Source organism: Aegilops tauschii, chromosome 5 (assembly GCF_002575655.3).
Source record: "Aegilops tauschii subsp. strangulata cultivar AL8/78 chromosome 5, Aet v6.0, whole genome shotgun sequence".
In the NCBI taxonomy this organism is placed as follows: domain Eukaryota; kingdom Viridiplantae; phylum Streptophyta; class Magnoliopsida; order Poales; family Poaceae; genus Aegilops; species Aegilops tauschii.
Genome location: NC_053039.3, coordinates 291,207,383 through 291,232,850, shown reverse-complemented (window position 1 = coordinate 291,232,850; position 25,468 = coordinate 291,207,383). Strand labels below are relative to the sequence as shown.

Sequence of the window (25,468 nt, the reverse complement as noted above, 5' to 3'; positions counted from 1 at the left end):
CGTATAATCACCGCAAAACTATATACAGTGACCGTAAAGAGCGTATTGTTACATATGTTGACCGCCAATGTATTTTTCTCGTTTCAAATTAAGCCATATTAACCGGAAAGGACGCAGTACGGACTAGTACTAGTACTGCTTTGATGTGTCTCGTCAACTCGCCGAACGAGGAGAAGCTTGCTTACTACGCCTCTCCCTCGCCCACACGCGCGGTGGTTCACAGGACGAGGAGAGGGTTTTGACAACAGCGCCCTCTCCCTCTCCCTCTCCCTCGCACTCGCCCTCGCGATGGACGTGCAGCAGTTCAATCGGTGTCAGATTGCCAGGAGCATATTGTACTGTAGTATCATCATTGTTGGACCTTCCGAAGAGGCGAAGAGCCAAGTGCAAGGTTCACACGAGTACAAACTGTTGAACCTCCCGAAGAGGCAAAGTGCCAAGCGCAAGGTTTTATAGGATTTGTCGTCCTAGTAAAAGTGTACCACAACTATAGCGAATGATGCTACTGTATGATGCCGCCACGTCACGTATATCCAAAGCTGTGCCACCTTTTTTCTCAAAGAGCGTGTTGGAGCCCGTGCAACAACCACACAAGTTGCATGTACACATAACACATTTACTAGTAATAAATTCTAAAGGACAAATTCCAGTATGCCACACAAGTTCATCTCCAATTCATGTGATAAATTTGTGCACGACTAATCTACATATATTCATAGCGCTACCTTTCACAATTTACCGTACTCCACTTACACGTTATAGATGGGCTACATGTCCTCCTCCAGGTTCCAGTCCCAGGTGTTCTTCATGGATGGCATGATCCATAGCGGTGGGCAACGGGAATCATTGTCGCGGCTTTCTAGTCCGGTTCCACATGATGGAGACTCATCCAAGCTGAAGCGGCATAAATCAGGGATAGCGTGTTCCAGCATGTCGTTCATCCGGCGGTGCGCACTAAAGACACAACCATGCTTCATGAACGGTAGGCCTTCCGTGTCGTGCACGGAAGGTGGCATCCGCTTCACAATGGGGTAGCTGTCCCCAATGAAAAGCGAGTACTCTCCAAGAGTGTTCCTCGGCACCCACGTAGCATCACGGGGGTCGAACTCGGCGCCGTTCATCTGGTACACGCGGCATCTCAGATCTGGACACATGGTGACGTACATAATCAAGGTCCATGCATAATAATGTTGTGCTCAAATATGGCGGTCAATAATACTGTGCAGCAAATAGTACTACTCCAGTATAGAGGAAGTAAAATAACCGGCTTATTATATATAGCCACTCTTGGCTACATGGATGAGATAGTAAGACATGGAAAAACAAAAATGGTGGCAGCTAGTGGGTTCAAGTCTTCAAGGGCCTAGCTAGCTATACGCGTCCTCCAAGGTAAAAAGTACTCCTACTAGTACGTAAGTAGAGTACTAGTACAACAATGAAAGAGAAGGCGAGAGGGTTAAAAATGGAATACCTTGGTAGATGGTGACGGTCCGATCATGGTAGATTGTGTGACCATGTTGCACATCAGTGGTACCATGGGTAACGATTGCTAAGATAGTTGATCCCAATATGCCAAAGTCAGCTACAAGGTTCCAGGTTAGACCGAATCGCGGATGCAAATGCACATCCAGGATCGGGAATCTTATTTTGATCGCGAGATGACTGGTCCCTGCAAAATAATGGAGTACCGTTAGGGATACAAATGATGGTTTGTGCATTCCGTTTGTAATCTCCCGTACCGTAGGATGGCAACCATATGAAACAAGTCCCCTGGCTTGTCACCGCGAAGATGCGGCCTAGATGGCACACGGCGTCTTCGAACGTGTAGGGGTACAAATCTGTCACCGCCAACATGCGCTGGCCTTTGCCGTTACTGCCTCTTGCATTGATGGCAATCCTTATGTCGAACACCGTGATGAGATAGTAATCGTCGTAGCCGCTTCGCTTTGTCGGCGGGTACGCAATTGCTATCTTCTTCAATCTCATGTAGGCATCATCATACGTATTCAAGCCCAGCCAGTCTGGAAGGCCGATCCCAATGGTGGAGAAAGGGTCTACCAGAACGGCCGCACTGTTGTGGATGTTGTGCAAAATGATGGTGGTATCCGGCTGGAGGTATGCAAGCCAATCTTTGTTGGCACCGACCCAGACCTATATATAAGACGGTGGGCAACGGAGAAATTATGGGATGGAAATGGAATAACTAAGTACTACATGATCAAACTCCATTACTGACCTGCTCATCGGACAAAATTCATCTACCTCTCAATGTCGGCAACTCTAGCGGAGTCAACGTGCAACCATGGCCAGGGAGCAGTGGATTGTTCAAAGGATTGTCCCATAGAAGAACCTTCTCCTTGAGGACGCATGGAAGACCAACAAGCATGGCCTTTTCCCAAGCCATTTTAAGCACCGTCTTGAAAAAGTTGGTGCAGGAAGCACCGAGTCTTGCGGCGGTGAGGACGTCGGAGCGGCATGCGATTTCTCCTAGAGGATCGTCGTCCAAGGTCTCCCAGCCCCGACGAGGAGGAGAACCACCTGGCGAATCCATGGGAGCAGCGACGAACTGCCTTCTCTTCGGGGGGAGGGGAACTAGCGAGGAGGAGATAAGAGCGTAGTAACCGCAGGGCCTCATCCCTTCCAACTGTAGATCGTTCCTTAGCGAAGGGGTGAGGCTATTATTTACTACTGGTACTAGCATTATGGGACGTTATGGGATTGCATTATACTGTAAATAATAGCACTAGTAAGAAATTTTTGGCACTAGCTAGTAGTTTTTGGCGTAGATTAAGAAATTTTGGGTATGTTTTTGCTATTTTTTGTACACGCCAACTAGTGTCAAAAAACGTCTTACATTATGTGACGGAGGAGTACGTACTCGTACTATCGCAGTACTAGTACTACTTTCTCAACTAGTAGTGTGATGTACTGTACTTCTAGTATAGTGCACCAGTTTTGAACTCTTGAATCTCAGGGCCAAGGAGCTACAGTTGGAAGTGGAGGGTACTACTGTTCTCTAGAACCATCGCTGTACTATCAATGCAGGGAAAGTACACCTGCGTAGTGGCCTAGTGAGTACTCTCGGTGCTCTATTCAGCCGCTCCTCTCACTTAGCTGGCCTACTCAGCCGTTCCTCTCACGCACACACTAGCAGCCTGTTTATCAGCGACGGTTACTACGGGGGCAGAACATTTGAGTTATCTGATACAGCGAAACTAGGCTTTTCACTTCCATTTGTGGAGGTGTAATGGATCTCGTCGAACTTTGTTAGTAGTTCCTTCTTTATGAATGAGATGAAGCAAAGCTTTTGCCTCCGTTTAAAAAAACACGTCAAGAGGAATTTCTTTTATAGTAGAGCCAATAATGGAGTGAAGTCCATGCGTGCAATGCCACAAGCTACAGAGTAGTAGTAGAGCACTTTACGTACAGAGCCATATTGCACAGTTCCCAATGCCCCGCCAGGCTTTTCCGGCTCCTCGGGCTTAATTGGGAGGCGCTAGTTTAAATATGCTACTAGTTGATGAGGAAGCTGCAAGCGAGGTGCGGCTAGGGCGAGCACGCGAGCCACGAGATGCTGGGAAGGAAAACCCGTTCACGTTGCTAGGCTATCCAGTGCATCCAGATTGTGGTGCCGCACGTTCGTTTGACTTCAAAACTCAAACTACCCATGTAAAATATTGGCTCGCAGCGAAGTTACTATTTAAAAAAAGGCCGTCATGCGTTCGGCTGGGATCGAACACACAAACGAGGTAGACACTCGCGCGACCACTAGTAGTACTCGTTGGAGTACAACGCAACCTAGAATCGCCTTTTGTCGCTAGTAGTACATTGTTCCTTACAAGAAACCCCTAATAATGCAAGAAACCACTAATAATGCCAAGAAACTACTACCACTTGCATATGTGGCAGACTTAAGATAAGACTACCTTATCAACCATTGTACATGCTCTTACCAACCAGCCCTACCAAGAAACGACTACTCTACAAAGTGCCGTTATAGGCACGTTTCAACCCATGGCCCTGTTTGGATACATTTGTTGTCAATCTAACCCTGCCATCCAAACACCACTTTGGTTAGAGTTAGTTCAGGGTTAGAATCTCACTCTAACCTCTGACTTAGAGTATCCAAACAGGGCCCATGTCACCCATTAAGTCAACGCCTTCTATTCGACCGGGTGTTATGACTTGTGGGACCTACATGTCAGTTTGCACAAAAATCCCCGAGTGACCTCCTACCTCCGGCCCGTCCACCTAGTCATCCTCGGCCATGGGACGCAGCTACCGCCGCCGGCAGAAGGCGAGGTCAAAACCGCCGGTGGTGTGGAGCCCATCTTGTGGCAGCCCGGATGCCAGCTCCGTCCGGCTCTCGCGGCCGCTAGCTAGCCAAGATAGCTCCGTCCAGCTACTTGTCTGCAAGGTTTGCTAGCTAGATTGGCACGGCGGCGCGGCGGCTTGCTTGCGCGCGTCGTGCTAAGGCCAGCCATCTGGCTCGAGCGAAGGCTAGCGCGGTGGCTTGCTCGCTCATCACCGGCGCCACCGACGAACACGCATCAGTATTGTTTGAAGTAATGTTCAGGAAAAATAATGATTTGAGGGGGAATAACAGGATAGAAGGTCAGATGTGGGCCCCTCGTGTCAATGGTCAAACAAAATGTGTTGGTTTAAGCTGCCTTGTCAGCACGGACGTGTGGGCCAACCCTGTCATAAATGGGTTTATACTAACCTAATCGGTACTCCTACTAGGTAGTAGTTTTTGGCGTGGATTAAGAAATTTTGGGTATATTTTTGCTATTTTTGTACAATAGATTCTTCCTAGGGCTGGTTGAAAGTGGTAGTTTTTTGTTAAATACTCTACATATTGTAAGTAGGAGTGAAAGTTAAGCTTTGGAACCCAATAAGCAAGGCTAGTTACATAGTGCATATGTGTACATGATTGAAAGTAAATATCAACCATGAGTGACTAATATCTTGATGGAAAACTCGAAACTATGGAATACTAGGAAAAAAATTGCATGGTTGGAAATACTAGCAATGTTCATGTGCGTTGCAACGAATCATAATTAGAATAATACTTATTCACATACTTGATACAAAACACTCTAATTTTGATATACATATATCACTAGAGATATATTATGTTTCAATTAGAATATATTCCTTGGGCTGTTTTGGTGAGGTCAGGGAGGGATGTGGTTGGTTTTAAGATACTAATTATGGGTTTTTCTGCAAATTGGTATACAAGTGGGATGTTGGTGAGAAAAGGCAACAACTTACCTCACAATCGTTATATGTAGATCTAATGGTCACAAATGACGGATGGCAGACACACCATCATCACCAACTTAGTTTTCTGTAGGAGTACTAGCAAGATCCGTGCATTGCACGGAACATCAAGATGCATTTTTTTATAGAACACTTGTTGTGATTGACCCATGCGGGAGTAATCCCATGTGTAAAAACTAATGATATCTCGAGAAATAGGAGATAAGGTGAAGAGGAGTAGGGCGTGGTGGTGATTGGTGGTCGGACTGAGCGGAGGCATGGGGATTGACGACGCCGGCAGCGGCCACCAGGCCAGTTTGTTCCAGAGGCTTCCTTTCTTAATTGCTCAACAATGAGGTTGTTGGAGATAAGGATGAACAAGGGAAGGCCTTGTCTACAAATGTGGAGAGGGGTGCGGGTATCTTTTAGTTTAATTTCCATCCGTCAGATATAGATCGGACGGTCTATATTGCAAGATGGCACGCGTACCATCATCACCAACTCGGTTTTTTATAAGAGAAGAAATATAAGTATGGAGATACAAACGTATTATTGATACTTGTTTCCGTAAACTAGCATCTACATTCTATTCAACGCCTCAGCATGTGGGGCCTTAGCACAATGACTTCTCGACTGTGTAAAACAAAGGTTTTCCCGTCGCCGATAAGGAGGGGGTGACGGCGGCGCGCTTTTTGGCTTGCTCTAGTCCTAGTAGTCATACTAGGTGGTCTAAGCACGTGTAGATTTATTCTTTTTCACGTCTCGTGTTCGCCGTACTGCCACGACTGTTGATGAATAGACGGTAAGTTATTCATGGGGAAACCCTTGTTGAGCGTGTTCGCGAGAGAGAGAGACATTGTGCGTGTGTGATATGTCTAGAGACTGAGGCAATGATAACAGATTCTTTGTGTCTATGTGTGTGGAGGATAGAGAGAGACATGTACATGGGGCTTTGTGTTGTGTAACGTGGAGACACATATACATAATTAGAGAGTGAGTGTGTGAGATACACATGCGGACATGGGGAGATATGAGGATCCAGATTAATGGGTGTTTGTGCGTGTCTGTGTGTGTTTGTGCGCGCGTTTGTGTGTGAGAGGGAGTGTGTGTATGTGGAGTAGAGAGACCACTAATGATGTAAACCTAGTATAAGGGAAGGGGGAATGGTGTGACATGTGTAGTAGCGGGATAGCATGGGTGCGGGCGGGGGGAGCAGACTATTTGGAAGAGACATCGAGTGTGAGTGGGAGAGGGGTGTGAGAGTGAGAGAGAGATAGAGAGAGCTAGCGACGGAGAGAGAGAGAGAGAGAGAGAGAGAGAGAGAGAGAGAGAGGAAGAGAGGGGGCGAGAGAGGGGGCATTTGTGTCCATAAATGGCGTATAGATAGGGAGACAATGTTGATGTTGTTTGAAATTGGCCTATGTATGGAGACGCAAGGGAAGCGAGTCATCGTGTGTGTGATAGGGACTTCATGAGAGATCTAGAATAGATGGTGTACAGAACAATGTGCGAGATCGAGAACGATGATACATTAGGGAGCTATGGAAAGAGTCCCGACATATATGTATACAGGGAAGGAGCTGGGGCGGGTCCGCATGTGGGAGAGATAGAAAGAGGAGAGTGGTGCACAAGGAGACAAAGTGTGCTTGTTTGCAGTGGGGGTGGTGTGTGAGGTGAGTGTGCGAGAACCACATAACTAGGGAGATAGACATTTGGGGGCGACATTTTGTGTGTATGGGAAAGATACACTCTACATAGTGCGTGTGCTTGGGAAAGAGAGATGCCGGGAGACCTAGCTAGAGAGTGGGGGAAGAGATGTGTGCATGCCCAAGAGACAAAGTGATAGAGACCTATATTGGGGTCCGGACTTTAGAAGAGAGAGGGGTGTTAATGTGCTCGTGTGTTGGTGTTTAGGGGAGAGAATGACTTCTCTGTGTGTGGGGGGGAGGTGGGCGACGAGGGGGTGGCTTCAGATAAAGAGTGAGGTGTCTATATTTGAGGGACTTTAGCATAATTGGGATATACATGGTCAATAGTGTGTGCACTCATGGTTGATCAATTTGTTTCACAGTTTGGACTATGAGATAACGATACTTTTGAACATGCATGATATACCTTGATGTACTAGAATTACAAACCTAAGATTGGAATTTTGGAATTCAACTCCATCATTAGCTTTTGTAATTCATTTAAACGAAGGTACATTTTTTAAGTCGGGATTTCGTGATTTCAAATTCATATATCAAACTTAGAGATATACACATATGGGCATGTTCAAACTTTATAATCATCCACTTTATTCATACACATACACATTTTTGCTTTTGTCATCATATTTAGGATAAACACATTTGGAATTTCATTTGAATTGGACCGTATGATGGTATTTGCTTGTAGTAGCTCAATGATCCATATTTGATTGAATGGACAATCTAAGTTTCGAGTTGGAGACACTGAATTTCAAAACTTGCACTTTTTTGCGTGCAAAACAAACAAATTATCGGCCATGATATCATAGTCGGCCGTACAAGAGCAGAATAAAATTTTAGGCGCCAAAAGCTTTCAAACTTCCCGCTCACATCGAAATATCTCGCGCCCGAAAGTTTAGCCCTGCGATATTCCTTTTTTACGCCTACCACATGAACAGAAAAGGGCTGCTTTGGTAACTCCATTGTTTTCCCCTCTTTGCCCCCAACATTCTTCCCCAGAGCTCCTCCCCTTCCCCTACCCGACCCCCCCACCCAACCATGGCAAGCCGCCGAATCGAGTCCTCCGCCGCAGCGCTGGACCTCACACCCCGACGGATCTACCTTCCGCACCTTGGAACCCCCAACTGCCAACTCACCACTTCACCAGAGCCGCTTCAGCGACTGGCTTGTCCACTGCTCCAGATCTCCTTGACCGCCATCATGGTCCACCGCACCGGATCTGCTTAACCGGCGCCCTCGTCCACCACAATGTAGGCCTTCACTGACTCCCTCGTCCGCCCCTTCGCTGGCCCTTCATACAAGCCCTCGTCCGCCGCAACAGATCCGCCTCACCGAAAGCATTGTACAACGCGCCCGCCGAAGCCTTCGTCCATTGCATCGAACCCGCTCCACGGACGCCGTATTCAACTCCACTGGCCCTGCTTTACCGACGCCGCAGCCTCATCAGGTTATTTCGATTTGTACTCCTTCGGTTTTTCTCTTTATCGTGCAACTGTTCACTTACCACAGATGAGCTTTCTTGTATGTCGAGAGGCACCGCAACCGTAGCACCGAAGCCGCTTCAGCAATGGCGACAGCCGGCCCAAACTCAACCGCAACACGAGCACCATCGACGATCTTAGCTATCAAGTATGACAACGATACCCATACGCCGCCGAGAATCAGGTACTATTATCCAACGGCCGGCGCCTACGTTCACTTTCTTAGCATAAGCACCGCACCTTTGAATTTCTTCAGGACATCATTCAGTTTTTCATGAGACGTGTTATTCTGCTTGCACCTGTAGGGCCATACTTCTGGCTGTGAACATGTTACATGTGCTAAATTACATACCAGTGCACATATAGTTAATATGCTTTAGTTTTGTCCTAAGTATTACTGTACTTCCTAGATATCACTGCCTACTATTTTACTTCTTGAATGCTATATTTATGATAATGGTGTTGTTCTGATGCCACATGTTGGTTCCATCAGACTGCTTAATGTTCTCTATGCTGAATTACACATCAGCAAACTAGAATGTGGTTTTGCTGCTTTTTGTTTGTTTTACCCTACATTTTCTGATGCTAGCTATTACATCACTGCTCCGAGCCTCTGTTCATTAATTATTTGTGTGTTCTTGATCTTCCCAAGTTGCATGACTAATTTGATGCTTCTATTAATTATGGAGCTGCCAACCCCATCAAGCAAAATATTTGTTCTTTTGGGGCTGGCACCTCGAACAAGCATAAAAATAGAGGGAAGCAGATATATTGTCGTGTATGCACACACCCTTCTTTCATTAGTTTAGATGAACCATTGATGATCAATTCAGACCAGTGCATGCAATTAAAATTAATTTTACCTAAATAGAGGGTGCAGAATAAACTACAACAACTAGATTTGCAACCACGGGATGCTGACGATATCTTCAAAGAACATTGCAACAGCAGCGAGGCTTCACAGCAACATATGGTAAGCTAGTGTGTTTTAGTACATGTGAAATGTAACGCGAGTCAGCTGGTTTCTTGGCTTGTGCCCTCAACCTGTAATCCTACAGAATTACAAATAGTTCAGTTGTCTACTTTGCTGTATTGCTTGATTCGAATGCTTGTTTGTTGTTACGCTATACCTGAGTTGGCCAATATGTCAGTAGTGCCTGTTGTACTATCGTAAAGAAATGCATGCCTAGTTCATTTGAGTTCTTAACTTTTCCTCTGAACTTCATCACAAGACTATCTTCGTAGTTTATATGAGGCCACACTGTTAAGTGCTTTCTTAGATTATTTCAACTGCTTAGATGCCTTGGCAACTTAAATATAGCGGTGGTACACTCCCTTTCAACTTTCATCTTACCATTTTAATTTCTTTTCGGCTGATGCTGCTTCGAACCATTTAAATATAGCTTGCCATGCTCGGCAATAATTCGTATGTCATTTACCATGTAAGCTTACTGCCTGGATCATGCGATAACTATCTCTTGCTTATGTCCAGCGGAAACCTTTCAGGATGCCGTTCACACTAGGACACAATGTACAACCCCAGAATCTATTTGTGGAAGCAGTGCGCCATCCATGTTACCAGATGGTAGCAGTTCAGAGGCAACACCGCCGGAGAGCAGTCTGAGCACAGATATTATAGTTCTTGAGGCTCTACTAGAGGCAGAAAGAGATGGTGTGGCTGCCAGGAATGAGGTAATCTTTATCTTGAGGCTGGAAATTATGGAATTAGCGGCACGCATTATGCAAGCAACCCAAGAATTGGAGGAAGTAAGAATGTTGCATTTGAAGACGGAGGAGGTCCTGCTGTTCCTGCTATCTGAAGCCCAGGGTAATCCCGGTTCTTCTTTAGATACCAGCTGAAATTGTCATTAGATTATTGTACTTGCATGTTGTGTCATGTCTCTGAATGGATTATGTTGTAAGACCCCCTATGTTGTCCATGTGTTGTAATGATCCGAATTTTTTAGGCGAGGTAATCCTCAGTACTTGTATGATTGACATAAGGTGAACTGTTTTTCGTGTGAGCATATTGTATTGGATGAAATAACTTTTTGACTCAAAGTGTATCCAACCTACTGAATTCGAAGATCACGGCATTTCTAAATCATAATCATATATAAAGGTGGAATAAATCTTTGTTGTGGTTTTGAAGAAATAAATAAAAAACATAGAATTATCTGTGGATATTTGTAATCGAATACAAATTGGATTTGAATTTAGTTTGCCAGAGCCCATGGCAAACGTGAATGCTAATTCTCCCAAGTTTTGAACGAAGCGGCTAAACACCCACTATAATTTGTGGGCTGCCCGAAGCAAGTGTTTGCGAGATGGAAATTACTGTCTACCCCTGACACTTACATCCTTATCGACCGGATTTACACTGCTGTCAATAGGGGTAGACTAGTAACTTCAATCAGACGTGACACGACGGCCTCTGAGCCCATTCAGACACGGTGGGCGCCAAACGTGGCCGGCAAAACACATTTGATTCAAGCTCGTCCGAAAGACATTTGTCTCTCCCTCCATTTCCCCATTCATACACGGTGGGCAGCAAAACAAACTCTCCTCGTATGAAATCATTGTAGGCTAATATTTTAAATAGGGGCAGATGTGTAACTTCCCTCAGACGTGACACAACCGCCCTACCTGTCAGCCCCGTTCATACACCGTGGGCGCCAACCGTGGGCGGCAAAACACCCTCTCCTCGCCCGAAATAGTTACCGGAAAATATTTGGGAGAAGCGAGATTACCGTCCTATCCCCAACCGACACGATGTTCAAAATTTTAAACGGGGGATAAGTTCGTAACTTTCCCACATTTCAGAGAAGCGCGTCCCAAAGTTTGAGATCCCCCCTCCCCTCCATTTCCCTATTCATACACCGTCGGTGCCACGACAACCTCCCCACTACGGCCCCTTGCCGGAGCCGCTACCCCTACCCCCATCGTCCACTGCAAGAGATGGACATCTCTCATCGACGGTGCTGGACCAGGATCCTTTCATCGCGTCCTCTCGCTTCATCGGCGCCGTCGTCCACCTTGTCGTTGCCGCTCCTACGACCGCCTCGTCCACGGCAACAGGATTTATCCCCTGACCCGGCCGTCTGCCGTCTAAAGTCTTCTTCCCTGCCACCGACAGCCATCGCACCCGCAGCACCCTCAACGTATCAGCAAAGGCCTACACGGCGTCGCAAGAGAGGTGGTACTCTTCCATATGTGCTTAAGTTATTGATCTCACCCAGAAAATAGATCGTAATTTGTTTACTGTACTTTTCTTGTCCGTACCAAATTGTAGTGGCTAGTTGAAAGCAAACATTGGTTGCGAAGTAGCTTTGTCCAGTTTGCACCTTCAGATCCGCCATGGCACGGGCACTATACTCGTAAAGCTTATGGTTTCCCCCCTTTATATTCACTACCATCATCGTAGGTGCTTCGTGTCGTGCTAGCATTGCTCCTCAAGACCTCAACCCAAAACTTACGTGTTGAAATACGAATCTGATATGATGCTCATATCATTAAAACAGAGAACGTTTAATTGGTCACCTAATGTTCCTATATTCATTTCGAAAAGCATGTGCGCCACCCACTGGTCCAGCTAGTTCCACTTTCCTGTTTTTTCTCTTGATGCTTAGGGTTTTCCCCTTTTATCTACTCTACTATGATCTGCGTAGGTGCTTTCTGTCGTACTAGCATTACTCCACCCTTCAAGCTAAACAACACAACACTCAAAATTTGAAAGCTTAGTTGTTTAAATATGATTGTGATATGATACTGATATTAGTTAACAGACACATTTAATTGGTTAGCTAAAGGTCCCACTTGAGTTTCCAAATGCATGTCGCGACATATAGAGAGACAGCAGAATTGCATTTCTTTGTCACTTGTTGACTGTACTTTCTTGTCCATACCAAATCTTAGTTGTGATTTCAAAGCAAACATCAGTTGCTAACTACCATTTGCGCGGTTTACGGCTTCAGATCTGCCATCCCACTACCATGGTCAACACTGTACTCATCATGCTTATGGTTTCCCCATTTTATGATGACCACGATCAGCCTACGTGGTTCGTGTCGTAATAGCACTGCTCCACCCATCGAGCTAAACAAGCTTAGTTGTAAAAATTCATATATGATATTATGCTGATATTAGTAAAACTGAGAGATGTTTAATTGGTCAGCTAAATGTTCCTACTTTAGTTTCGAAATGCATGTGAGCCACATATGGAGAGACCGGAAAGAATAGTTTCTCTGTGCGCTCTGGTTCATCATGGGTGGCCAACCGACATTGTATTGAAATACTTGTAATATCTTCAATCTGCTTGCTCTTCTGCTCTTCTTTAAGATGATCCTCTTCTCTTGCGGTCGACTGGTCAGGTTGAGTTGTTCTCCCTTAGTATATTTTGAATCTGTCAGGTCAGGTCAACTTGTTCTTCTTTACTATATGTTGAAGCTGTCATCTACGAAGTGTCATCACTTCTGGAGCTCTCATGTTTTGAGTAGTAGGCCACATTATATTAATGCGCACACCAAATTACAGCATGCATGGCATCTCTTCAAAGAATTGCAGAGATAGCACAAAGGGGTTTACAGGGAGGTAGTATTGGATTAGAATCACTTCTGCATTACAAAGATAATCTCACTTGTTTTTATGTTTTCATGCATGTCAGATATTGAACATTATCAAAATGAATATGAGAATGGGCGCACGAGAGTAATATTGCGGAACAATCCACTGGCTAACAAAATTGGCATGGTGGAGGATGGCCTATCTTATTCACCCATCAAGGTGCTTGCTCTAACTTGGCAAGGTTGTATTGGTCGCACATATTTTGCATCTGACCTCTTGCATTACTTCTACTTTGTTACACCATCTGCTTAGTTTAAGCATCATATATGAGTATATGCCATACCTATCCATTTTCTGTACCTATTCCATGTGTTGTCATACTATGTTTTTCCAGTCAAATATTGTTCTTTCGTAATTAATGTCCAAAAGGAAGAGGGTGAGTGCAGGTCCTCAAGGAGTACAAACTAGGTATTTGGAAAAGGTAGTGATACCTGTTAAATCAGATAGATCAGCAGCCACAGAAAACACAGGCCCAACTATACCACACTTTACCCCTACTCCAGTGGCCAAACCCCTATTAGAACTGTTGGGAGCCCAGTGTCAGGTAATGTCTATGATATCAATTCAAAATTTGAACTCCTAAATTTCTGCATGTGCCTTACCTTCTCTCTTGTATGAAAACTAATTTCAGATGAATCTCCTTGCTCAAAGGATCATACGATCTCACAACAATACTGGGCTCTGCATTGCTCTTGTCAGTACCTCTCTCCCTTTTGCCTTGTAACGCTGTACTTAATTAATTGCTATTTGATTATGTATCATCAGTCTGCACCTGAGCTTCATTATCCTCTGTTTCTTCCAATATTATTTGATCTATATGTACTCTTTGCAAAATGTAGAATAATGGCAACGCTTATAAAGAATTTTCTTTGGGGAATTTATTGAATTATCCTTCCATCAACATGGAGAAGGGCTTTGTCCAGCCCGTGTTAACATGTAATGTAAGTTCATCCTTCTCAAGCCTTCAAACTTTGTTCTAGTATAGATTTGGATAGGCATCATTTCCTCCACTGCTGTTTGCTTTGCTGTTTACATCTGATTGGATGTTTGCAACAACTACCAGTTTCAAATTGTAGTTGTAAAAACATGTTCCTTATGCAGAACAGGTCCGTTTATTTGCTTATATAATTGTGAAACCTGTTACGTGTCTCCTTGTTTCTCTTTCAGAGTCGTGTCTCTTATGCCAGGCGGAACTTTAGGGAAGATAGTGAGCCAAACCATCTTGAGGACAGCGAGATGACCCCAAGGTCCTGTCTTGATGAAGACAGCGAGTTGAAGCTACTCACCAGCAGGTGTGAGACAACCTCTGTGCAGTCGCTGCCTCAATCAATTCAATTTCTTCAGTCTCAACTTAAAGCGGAAAGGCTTGCTTCAGCTCAGCTCCGACTTGAAGTCAAAGATGTAATGAAGATGTCAGAGGACTGCCTTGCGCACCATCATGCCATACAGCTACGAGTCATGCATCTATCGTTGACACAACTGAGGTCTAATCAACTTGTTCGGCTGTTTGGGGGGCCCGACCTGGCCAGGCCTAGTGCCTTCTGAAGTGCTCTCGGTTTTGTATATTCTTTTGTCGACGCGTTTATTTGTACTGGTGGCTGATGTCTACTACACAACCTTCTTCTTGTAGACGTTGTTGGGCCTCCAAGTGCAGAGGTTTGTAGGACAGTAGCAAATTTCCCTCAAGTGGATGACCTAAGGTTTATCAATCCGTAGGAGGCGTAGGATGAAGATGGTCTCTCTCAAGCAACCCTGCAACCAAATAACAAAGAGTCTCTTGTGTCCCCAACACACCCAACACAATGGTAAATTGTATAGGTGCACTAGTTCGGCGAAGAGATAGTGATACAAGTGCAATATGGATGGTAGATATAGGTTTTTGTAATCTGAAAATATAAAAACAGCAAGGTAACTAATGATAAAAGTGAGCGTAAACGGTATTGCAATGCTAAGAAACAAGGCCTAGGGTTCATACTTTCACTAGTGCAAGTTCTCTCAACAATAATAACATAATTGGATCATATAACTATCCCTCAACATGCAACAAAGAGTCACTCCAAAGTCACTAATAGTGGAGAACAAACGAAGAGGTTATGGTAGGGTACAAAAATGTGTGCCAACCCCTATGCATAGGTTCATGGGCGGAACCCGCAAGTTGATCACCAAAACATACATCAAGTGAATCACGAGATATCCCATTGTCACCACAGATACGCACGGCCAGACATACATCAATTGTTCTCAAATCATTAAAGACTCAATCTGATAAGATTATTTCAAAGGGAAAACTCAATCCATTACAAGAGAGTAGAGGGGGAGAAGCAACATAAGATCCAACTATAATAGCAAAGCTCACGATACATCAAGATCGTGCCAAATCAAGAACACGAGAGAGAGAGAGAGAGAGAGAGTTCAAACACATAGCTACTGGTACATACCCTCAGCCTCGAGGGTGAACTACTCCCTCCTCGTCATGGAGATCGCCGGGATGATGAAGATGGCCACCGGTGAGGGATCCCCCCTCCGGCAGGGTGCCGGAACAGGGTCCCGATTGGTTTTTCGTGTCTACAGAAGCTTGCTGCAGCGGAACTCCCGATCTCTTCTGTTCCCCGATCGTTTTAGGGTATATGGATATATATATATATATATAGGCGGAAGAAATACGTCAGGGGAGCCACGAGGGGCCCACGAGGGTGGAAGGCGCGCCCAGGGGGTGGGCGCGCCCCCTGCCTCGTGCCTCCCTCGTTTCTTTCCTGACGTGCACTCCAAGTCTATCGGGTTGCTTTCTTTCCAAAAAATAACTTCTCCGGAAGGTTTGATTCCGTTTCGACTCCGTTTGATATTCCTTTTCTTCAAAACACTGAAACAAGGGAAAAAACAGAAACTGGCACTGGGCTCTGGGTCAATAGGTTAGTCCCAAAAATCATATAAATGTGCATAGTAAAGCCCATAAAACATCCAAGATGGATAATATAATAGCATGAATACTTCATAAATTATAGATGCGTTGGAGATGTATCAGTGGCGAACTTTGATGCCCAGTGGATGTAATATGTGTAATAGCCGTGATAGCCTAGCATAAGTTTGCTGCTTATTTATTTCCTTGTTGTCTTGTTTATTTGTTTGCTTGTAGTCAGTGCAGTTCTTTTTCCGTGGTTTGCTAGTGGCCGCAATAACCTATTTTTTTAAACTAGGCCACAATAACCATGGGCTACATATTTACTGTAGTGACACTGGGCCTCCTACGGGCCGTAGAAACAATGGGCCTTCTACGGTCCGTAGAAACAATGGGCCTTCTACGGGCCGTAGAAACAATGGGCCTTCTACGGGCCGTATCATCAATGGGACTTATACGGGCCCTATGATCGATTGGCCAAACATGGGCCAAAAACAGATCGCATTATGGTCGTAAACGGGCTAGAGTTGGAGTCGTTCGTTCATGGGCCGACCATAACAGGCCGTCGTCAATATGCCGTATTTGATGACGCTATGAAAACGGCCCAACGTATTAACGGGCCACAAACGGGCCGACTGTAACCACGGGCTGAATTTTGGCCCACAAGCAGAAAATGGCAGTAACGGGCTGTAAGTAACCGAATGCTGGAAATGAGCCCAAGAATAAATGGGCCCTGAGAAGGCCGAAAGTTAACCTGGGTTGCAAACGGCCCAATGGATTAATGGGCCGTTAATGGGTATAAAGTGATACAGTGTTCATTACGGGCCAGTTTCACCACGAGCCGTTAATGGGCCAAGAGTTACAAAGGGCCTCATATGGGCCGAAAGACGTCATGGGCCATACATGGGCCGGAACTTAAAATGGGCTGGAATCATATTGGACGGCCCAGATGACGCTACTGGGCCTAATTCGGATAGGTCGTAACGGACCCTGGGTTAGCGGGCTATAAATGGGCTATATGCGAACAGGCCGTTAACAGGCTTTCCGTGGGCCTGCCCGCCATGTTTTGACCAATTCAAACGGGCGGGCCTTTTCATAGGAATGGGCCTCTGTTCGGCCGTGCCACGTGTCGACGTATCATAGGTGCCTTCGGTCCAATGAGTGGATGACATCTGTCCCAACGGTGAGCCGACACGTGTTTCCTCCAGCCAATGATGATTTTACACGTGGAAAATCCCCATTGGTCGGGGGTGTTAGCGGGTTATCGGATCCAAAATCGGACCCGATAGCTTAACGGCGTTCCGTTACGGTGGATGCCACATGTCGGTCACCCTTGACGAAAGCACTTCTGTGACGCGTGATTTATCGTCATGGAAGTGGACACTTCCATGATGATAATTTTGGTAATGTCATGGAACACTTCTACGACAGCACAGGTATGACTATCTTGATTATGTCATAAAATCGTCATGGATGTACATGCATGACAAAAAACGCGACCTACTGTGACAAACACATATCATCACGGAAGTGTTTTTTTTGTAGTGTAGGTAGTACTACATAACAATTTCATATATAGTCAACATGCATCCTCAAGCAGTACTAGGTGGTCTTACAGCCACACATATATAGCAGTTCTACTAGGTATATATAGTCATACAGCCACACACATATGTAGTTCTAGATGATATCAACGACGATCATCATCCTCAAGCCTGGGCGGTGGGTGTTCCTGATAGTAATTAGGATGGCCTGTCCAACACGAAGATTCTTGCCAATGAGGAATCTCTTCCACCCAACCGAGTTTAAGTGTGTGCGACCGTCCGTGTCCATGCGGTAAGTACAGGTGGTGACGGAGTCCCTTGCGGTAAGGCGTAGTCCAGCTGAGCCTTCTTCATCAGGCTCGATAGCACAACTCACAGATAGGCTCTTTGGCAATTTCTGAATAAGAAAAACATATCAATTAATAAATAGCCTCGCACATACTCTTGCAAATATATTTCTATTAAGTATAGATTTCTACACTATCAAAAGACACGGTACTACACATTTGTACTAAACATGAATTCTACTAATAAGTATATATGGATTATCTACACTATTAATAGTTCCTTGGATTCTATACTAATAAGCATGTGATCAGACTCTACGCTAAAGCATATCATCGACTAGATTCCACACAACATATCATTGGACTCTACACTAAGCATATCATCGGATAATTTGCATTTGAAAGTATAACATACCATATCATGCCGATCGACCATGGTACTTGTCAAGCGGGTCACGAATGGCACCCCGACAAAGTCATCACGTGGCGGAATTATGTCCCATAGGTTGCACACCTCCTCCTCGCTCAGCCTCATTCTTTGAGCTACGATGGCTTCATGAAGTGGGTCCTCATCATCTTCATCGAGTGGGTCCTCATCATCTTCATCATCTTCGTCATCTTCATCATCTTCCACCAGGTTGATATAAATGACAGCCAGCTTGGGTCTTTCTGCTCTGAAGGAGAAGCTGATCAACTCACCACCAGTAAGATGCATGCGGGCGAGGAAATGGGCCCATCCATCTCCTCCAATCTGCGACATATTGCGTCCTTTCTCGACCTCCATAGTGTACGGCTCCCCAGGAGCCTCAAATGTCACAGTATCTCCTGTCAGCTTGTTGAATTTCAACCTCACATTGCATGGAACGATCTGTGTAAAAAAAGCAAACTGACACAATGCAGTAATGCCAACACTAAAAATAAAATAGTTGTTACATTTCATATAATTTATTACCGCTGCATGACGAAAACTCGGCTGAAAGTAGATGTCGAATAGCTTGCCAGTTGCAAGGCTACTGGCGCACCTTGACTTGCACAGTCGACATGGTGGTGGTGGTGGTGGCGCCATTTTCCTAAAGCAATATGACCAAAGGATTAACGATCCACTTCACAGGAAACAAAAACAGTAACATGTGATATTTTTGGTTCTTCTTCAGTTATATTTTCATAGCTTACTAACACATTCTAGAATAGAACCAACAGCTAGCAGGTAAATGCCAAATCTTGTGTATATATCACCGATATCTCTAGATGAAGAGATTCTTCCACGAGAAGCAATTTGATGGACAATTATAGTCCTAAGATCTAGTAACATATAAGATGACAAGGTACCACCTACCAAAGCATTTCAATGGCACCTATTGCCGAAAAAACTTTTCACAAATCTTTACCTACGAATAAACCAGCTATTGCTTCTGGTCGTCCGTCGTGGCAGTTTTGCACAAAAGTCCCCGCGTTTCTGAGAAATTAACCCGCAATCCTCGTCATAAGTCATCCCCGAACCAGTACGAAGGAGACAAAAAGAAAAAAGAATAGCGCAGCCACCCGCAGTCCTGCACGACCTTGCCTCCTCGATCCCATCTCGACATCCATCCCGCCGCCACCACCTGCCCCGCCCCGCCGTGCGCCGCCCGCCGTCACCGCGCCTGCGCCGCCCGCCGCCTCCGCGCCTGCGCCGACGTCCCCTGTATCCATGCTCCGCTGTCCGAATCCCGCCGACGCGCCCGTCCCGCTCACCGTGGCCGATGATCGTTTCCCTCCCCAAACGACAGCCATAATGAAGGGCGTCGCCCAGCTCCTAACCGGCGGATGGACTCGCCGGGTCCCCGCTCCTCGGGGCCAGCCCCTCCTCCGTGGATCGCGCATCGGCTTGGAGGCCCCTCGGGGCTGCCGCCGGTGCGGGAGTCCTACGCGGCCGTGCGGGCTGGGGACCGAGCGGCGGGGCCCGTGTGCGTTCCCGGCGAAGGCTTGCTGGGGTTGGCCGGGATCTGAGGATGGTTGATATGTTCATGTAAAGATTGACACTCCCTCTTTTTTGTTTTTATCTTCTTCCCAGTTCACGTGCAAGGACTAGATTGCTGGCTAGATCTTCCTAACTGAACCACTTGACGTTAAACTCTGTACGTGTATTGCTAGATTGCTTGCTAGATCTTGCTTTATAAATTATTCATTGCCTGCCATACAAAGGTTCTGGTTTTGAATTTTGTTTCAGATATTAATTTTTGTTCTAGCTCTTTTTTGTATAGACAATGTGTGTGCTGTTTAAACGATGATTATGATATTGCGAGGCCTGGTACAGATTGTATTTATAATTTATTTATTTCCAATTTTGGTTAAGAGTTGTTACTTGATACAACGTGCTTTTCAATTGCAGGTCCATGATGCAGTTCCACCTCTCTCCGTAGCACAAAACTTTTCTTGCCACACATTATGCAAGTCATCCTCATTGATCATACATTTATAATTTCTTCACGGTTCAGTATATCACATATATTAGGATGTTAACGCCACTCATGGGTTGGATGCTATAGCATAAGGAAAATTGATAGCCAGCCATGATCGTCCATCCATCAATTTAGTTTGCTTTTTCTTCTGTTGTTAGTTTCTACTACTTTGATAGCTAAGTGGTGTCTACCTGAAGCTGTGAACCTTATGAACCCTGATCTGAATCTTGGTGTTTGCAAATTCTGAATGAAGGGCATGCAACCAGTCCTTCTAAATGAATTTGCCGATGAGTGTGTTGCATTGTTGATTTCATGGTTATTCTTCATTTTGGATGCATGGCTATTCTTGGGTTTGAGCCATAGGCATGCAGCAATGAAATCTAATTGCATTGATGCCGAGAGGCGAGAGGAAAGTTCTCGCCTTGGGCTGGATCCAGGTCAGGGAGGATTGGAGATTGAATGAATTTGCTGGGCTTTTTTTCATTCTACCTGGGTTGAATACTTTATTGAAAACCATACACATCAATTTTGTACAGAAATCTTATCCCAATATTTTTGACCACTACTGTACTTCGATTTCGACAACAAAAGTTGTTTCAGTTTGCTATGTGTCAGTTCACCAACAGGAGAGAAACCATGCAACTTGGAACATTAAGTAAGAGCATATCCATGTTTACTTATTATGTATTGCAAGTTACTTTGTTTTCTGAAGAACCGAGTAGGAGCTCTACCAAAATACTATTAAGAGGGAAGGGAGTACTTACTGTGTAAAATTCTGATTGTAACATAGACGTGCTAAGCAATCCAAATCTTATTCATTGATTTTTTTCATGTTTGTAAGATAGCAGCTTCTATAAGTATTGGTATAGATCGAATTCCTGCTGACTCGCATTTCCTTAAACTTTGAGATAATGGTACTACTACTTAAAGCCTTACAACACAAAGGTTGTATATCAAAGTATTTTGCAGTATCGGAGACCTTAATCGCCCAGACCATAATTGAATCATAACTGAAATTACCACATGCTCGAGCAGAAGCTCAAGATCGGCAACACCACCATCATGCATCATCCAAGCTGCTGTCCAGCTACCTTTGACACCTGCCGAGAGAGCATCTATCACGATGATCATGAGAGAGCAGGTTAGGCATGTTATCACTTATCAGCACGATTTTGAATGTATCGGTTTGACATAATGCCTGGCCATGGTGCCATGTACAAGTCACAACAGTGGCATGCCAAGTTGCATATAATGCAATTTTTATTCTACTTTCACAAATTTGGTATCTCTAGCACTCCTGATTAGCCCTGGGAGAAGGTGGATTTGCAATTTACATGGCTTTACCTATTTCTTGAACTGAATAGGGCGAATTGTAGCAAAAACGTGAACACTAATGTGTTCATGATGGTATTGCCTACATTATGTATGTTTTTGCCATTGTAAAAGTTATCTGTCACAAAAAATAAAACACATGGTTTCTTAGTTGCCAGTCTATATCTCAAATGCGGATTTTTATGTTTTGATAAATGCATTGTCGTTCATAATTATCCTTTCTAGGTAACCTCCTTAATTTTTAAGCTAACAAAGCAGAAAATGTCTATTGCTCAGGTGTAACGCCCCGAGACCGACGCTCCAGACGCTTTCCATGTTTTGCTTTGTTGCCGCGTGTTATTTTTGTTTGTTGCATTTCATCATAGCATCATGCACTTTGCATCTGCATGTTCTCATAAAGTTTGCATTCGTTCGTAGTTGCCGCGTCCCTCCTCGCCTCTGTTGACCTTTCTCAGTCCAACCGTTCTTTGTTGTCCGACCGTCTGAGCCTCTCTGCACAATGCACAAAACCCCTTCTCGCGCGCGTCCGAAAGTTGTCCCGTACCCGACCCGGTTTGTTGTTACCGTTGGGTCCGGATCATCCCCTAACATCTATAAAACATCTCCGTTTTGTTATTTGGACTCCCTACCTATTTTTCTCAGCCGTTCGATTATGATCGTAGGGATGAGGTATCCCCTAACCTAAATTCATCTGATATAAATATCATTCTAACCCTAGATCCTAGGGGCTTGTCCCATCATTCCCTCCTAGCCGCCGCCACTCTCTCCCAAATCCTTCTCGGGATCCCTCCCAGACAGACCCGCAGCCTGCAATCCACCTCGTCTTCTGCACCCAACCAACCAGCGCCGCTCGTCGTTCTCCTTGCGCTCGACTCCCTCAGCCACGAGCTCGATCAGGAGAGGAGCTCCCGATCGTGCGTGCCTCTGCCTCGTTTCTGACCATCGCCGACGCTGCCGGCGCCCACCACCAGGGGCACAAGCATCTGGCACGCCTCTTCGCTTCCTCCATCCATGGAGACAAGCTCCTCCCGAACCAGGCTGTGCCCCTGTTTCCTTCTCTCTCCCTCGAGTTCTTTCTCTCTGGTTCCTCAAGTTCCCTTTCTTCTCTCTGTTCCACAGGACGCCATGGATGCAACAGCTCGACCCCGCCGCGGCCTCAAGTCCTCTGCTCCAGTCGTCATCGCCGGATCGCGCCACCACAGAGCCGCAGTCGAGCCCCATGGCGCCCGTTGTCAGTGACCCCGAGCGCGTCTGAGATGCCCTTCCTCCGCTGGCCTCCTTCGAGCGCCGCCCCTTCCTCCTCTACTCCAACCCACGCCTCCGGCGGCCTCCTCCTCGTCGCCTAGGTGAGCAGCAGCTCCACCGGCGGCCACCTCTAGCAGGCCCGTGCCGCGCCTCCTTCCCTTCCCTCTCCCTCACTCTCTCTGCCTGACGCTCCTGACCGATCGCTCGCCGCCGTCCGTCAAGCCTCTGCGCCGCCGCGCCAAGTCCCCTGTGTCGAGCCGCCGCATCCGCCGCTGCGGTCCCGCCGTGCTGCGCCCCTGCTTCGTCTCGCTGATGGTGGAGCAGCGAGCCAGCGCCCGCAACCTTTGCCCCGCTCGCCCGTGTTGACCCCGCCCCAGTTCGCGTGGACCGGTCAACTCCGTCCCCTGGGCCGGCCCTTCTCCTCCTCTGCTTCCAGCCGGGCCTTGGCCCATGGTGAGAAGCCCCTCCAGCCCCTCTCTTGTACGTTGTTGGTCCATCAGTTTCGGCCCGTGCATGTTTTTTCCCCTTGCTGCGAATTTATCTAATTATCCAGTAAACTGCATGTTTACAGATTGCACCCTCATGTTCATGCATATCATAACTCACAAATGGTGCATCGGATTAAAATGATTTAAATATGTAAAGTGCTTAGAATTTTGTCTAGTTTCATAATATGCCACTTTCATCCATGTTTAAAATGTTTAACCTTGCTGTTTGTTTGATTTTGCGTAAATGCCATGTTAAAATGATTTATTTCATAACTAATTAACCGTAGATCCGAATTTAATAAACTTTATATGTAAATGGGGTAGAAAAATGCCTAGTTTAACATGGTACACTTTATTTTGCTGTTTAACAACATTAAAATTGTGTTTAGGGCAGATCAGTACCAAATCAAAATATGCACATGAGGATTTTCCGGAATTGTTGTTTGTTATTTCCGGCCTCATTTAAACTTGCCTAAATAGATAGTTTATTTATGCTTCACCCCTTGCCATGTTTAACAACATTTAATATTGTTGGGTACATAAACAGGAGAGAATTAAATAATTGATGTGGTGTTTTGCCAATATGCAACTCGTTGCATATTGAGCTCCACTTAATTTGTAGTGTTGTTTGTTGCACTTTGCCATGCCTTGCTCATTAAACCGGACATGCATCATACTTGTTTGTGCATCATGCCATGTTTATGTATGGTTGTTTACTATGTTGTTTGCTTCTTTCCGGTTTGCTTCTCTTGTTAGCTTTGGTTTCGTTCCGGAGTTGTGAGGTTCCGTTCGACTACATCCGTTTGTCTTCTTCATGGACTCGTTCTTCTTCCTAGCGGGATCTCAGGCAAGATAACAATACCCTCGAAATCACTTCTACCTTTGCTTGCTAGTTGTTCGCTCTATTGCTATGCTGCGCTACCTACCACTTGCTATATCATGCCTCCCATATTGCCATGTCAAGCCTCTAATCCACTCTTACTAGCAAACCGTTGTTTGGCTATGTTACCGCTTTTGCTCAGCCCCTCTTAAAGCGTTGTTAGTTGCAGGTGAAGATGAAGATTGCTCCATGTTGGATTATGTTTATGTTGGGATATCACAATATCTCTTATTTAATTAATGCATCTATATACTTGGTAAAGGGTGGAAGGCTCGGCCTTATGCCTGGTGTTTTGTTCCACTCTTGCTGCCCTAGTTTCCGTCATACCGGTGTTATGTTCCTTGTTTTTGCGTTCCTTACGCGGTTGGGTGATTTATGGGACCCCCTTGACAGTTCGCTTTGAATAAAACTCCTCCAGCAAGGCCCAACCTTGGTTTTACCATTTGCCTACCTAAGCCTTTTTTCCCTTGGGTTCTGCAGACTCAAGGGTCATCTTTATTTACCCCCCCCCCCCGGGCCAGTTCTCCTTCGAGTGCTGGTCCAAACCGAGCGATGTCCGGCGCCCCCTGGGCAACCAGGGTCTATGCCAACCCGACGTCTGGCTCATCCAGTGTGCCCTGAGAACGAGATATGTGCAGCTCCTATCGGGATTTGTCGGCACATCGGGCGGCTTTGCTGGTTTTGTTTTACCATTGTCGAAATGTCTTGTAACCGGGATTCCGAGACTGATCGGGTCTTCCCGGGAGAAGGAATATCCTTCGTTGACCGTGAGAGCTTATAATGGGCTAAGTTGGGACACCCCTGCGGGGTATTATCTTTCGAAAGCCGTGCCCGCGGTTATGTGGCAGATGGGAATTTGTTAATGTCCGGTTGTAGAGAACTTGTCACTTGACTTAATTAAAATACATCAACCGCGTGTGTAGCCGTGATGGTCTCTTCTCGGCGGAGTCCGGGAAGTGAACACGGTTCTTGGGTTATGTTTGACGTAAGTAGGAGTTCAGGATCACTTCTTGATCATTGCTAGCCTCACGACCGTTCTGTTGCTTCTCTTCTCGCTCTCATTTGCGTATGTTAGCCACCATATATGCTAGTGCTTGCTGCAGCTCCACCTCATTACCCCATCTTTTTCCTATAAGCTTAAATAGTCTTGATCTCGCGGGTGTGAGATTGCTGAGTCCTCGTGACTCACCAGATACTTCCAAACAGTTGCAGGTGCCGACGATGACAGTGCAGGTGACGCAACTGAGCTCAAGTGGGGGCTCGATGAAGTTCTTGTTCGT

The 25,468-nt window shown here is 45.7% G+C and overlaps 1 long non-coding RNA gene across 1 annotated transcript; it reads left to right on the top strand.

Moving 5' to 3' along the window:
- Positions 1-19,311: 19,311 nt before the first annotated feature.
- Positions 19,312-21,711, top strand: LOC141023397 (uncharacterized). The gene is made up of 2 exons (XR_012184690.1): positions 19,312-19,810; positions 20,174-21,711. It is a non-coding gene; the product is annotated as an uncharacterized lncRNA (long non-coding RNA).
- The last annotated feature ends 3,757 nt before the right edge of the window (positions 21,712-25,468 follow it).